General features: G+C 35.0%; 1 non-coding gene across 1 annotated transcript; it reads right to left on the bottom strand.

Annotated features, from left to right (window-relative positions):
• Positions 1-1,470: 1,470 nt before the first annotated feature.
• On the bottom strand, positions 1,471-1,632 carry LOC126002823 (U1 spliceosomal RNA). Its single transcript, XR_007493449.1, has one exon. It is a non-coding gene; the product is annotated as a U1 spliceosomal RNA (small nuclear RNA).
• Positions 1,633-1,838: the final 206 nt, after the last annotated feature.

Here is a 1,838-nt window from a genome sequence, read left to right as displayed (position 1 = left end):
ACCGTTGATAACAACGGCCCTGAGTAAGGACAGTGCCCTAGAAGGCAAAAGTAGCAAGGAAATGAAAACAGGCCCTGCGATTTATGACATGAATTAGAATAAATAAACTCTAATAAATAATTTGCTTGTTATTTAATACACTAAGTTTAGCTTTAGTCTAAATGGAAGCGTGTGATTTTATAGTACATCTACGATTCAATAACAACCACTATAAAATTATATGCCTCCAACATTTACATATAACTAATATTGAATGTGTGCCTTATAATACACATATAACCATTCTTACACTTTTGGTATTAGAACAAATAAGCAATGAATCACCATGACTCTTGTCAGTTTTATTGCTATGATTAGAATTTTACTATGATTTCTTAGGATAACTAATAATTCACAGCAAACTTGGGTACATTATTTTTTTTACTATGATTTCTTAGGTATCTAATAGTTCATGACAAACTTGGGTACATTATTTTTTAAGTAGCACTTAGATATTAGAGGTGGGGATGATGAGGAGTAATCTTTAACATTATGATCTTAAGTGATAATAAGTTGCATAATTGTTTTTCTTTTATAGTGCTAAGTAATCTAGTTACAATAATCATGTTTGTTTTCTGCATTAATGTGGAGTCAAGGTGAGCATTACACTTGGGCCTAAGGAATAGTTCAGGGTTTAAATCACTTGCCTTACAGAGTTTTCCAGGATTTCATTTCCAGAACCACGAATTCCATCCCCAGTGTCCCTGAGACCTGCCAGGAGTGATGCCAGAAAAGCAGAACCAGGAGTAAGCCACAGGTTGTGCCTTGTCCCCACAAATAATATTGCACTGTTTGTCATAATGTCTTTTAATATTGTAAAATATAAATCTATGATTATTAGCTTATGGATAATTCTGTATAAATCTCATCAATTTAAATGACTGTTAGCATTATAGGCAGTCATTTCTATATTTTAGGCATAGGGTAGCTAAATATGTATAAATATATAATTGTCTTATTTGTTTTTAAATCCTGTATAACTTAAGTATACTCTCTAGCTGATGTGGTCAACTAGAATAATAGAAATTAGCGGTGGAAGACTCTGAACACTTTGGTGGTGTTGAGATGTAAGGACTGTTCACATTTAACCATAAATGTTAGCACTATCCCGGATATGTGATCAAAACTATAATACTTAAGTTAGTAAATATTAGAAAAAATTAACTTGTATAAAATTAATTATAGAGATAAAGAAACAGCATAGAAAGTAATGCACTTGTTTGCATATGGTAAAAAAAATGTTTAAATTAAAAACGCAGTCCCGGGGATGGAAGGATAGCATGGAGGTAAGGCATTTGCCTTTCATGCAGAAGGGCTGTGGTTCGAATCCTGGCATCCCGTATGGTCCCCCGTGCCTGCCAGGAGCAATTTCTAAGCATAGAGCCAGGATTAACCCCTGACTGCTGCTGGGTGTGACCCAAAAGCCAAAAACCAGAAAAAAAAAAAAACAGTTCCCACTACCACAAATTATGCAGTCCAGTTTCCCACACTTGGGGAAATCGCAGGGGTGAGCACATCCAGAGTGCAATAGATAAACCTCACCCTAGGAGAACCATCTTCATGATCATAGTATCTCCCCTGCCAGGTAAGTATTGCATATGGTCAAATGTAGTTGAATCCTGAGCAGCATATATGATAACTGGAGTAGCACCAGGAGTGAACTCTGAGAAGGAGAGTCCCTAAGCACTGTGTTCTTGCCCCAACAAAAAAACTGTTTTATTTACAAATAACTTTTATTAATAATCATAAAAGTACTTATCTAATAATCTCAGATTTGGAAAGTATGCATTTTGAGGGTT

This window comes from Suncus etruscus, chromosome 2 (assembly GCF_024139225.1).
Source record: "Suncus etruscus isolate mSunEtr1 chromosome 2, mSunEtr1.pri.cur, whole genome shotgun sequence".
In the NCBI taxonomy this organism is placed as follows: Eukaryota; Metazoa; Chordata; class Mammalia; order Eulipotyphla; family Soricidae; genus Suncus; species Suncus etruscus.
The sequence above is the reverse complement of the archived record's forward strand: the minus strand, read 5'-3'. Positions and strand labels throughout refer to the sequence as shown.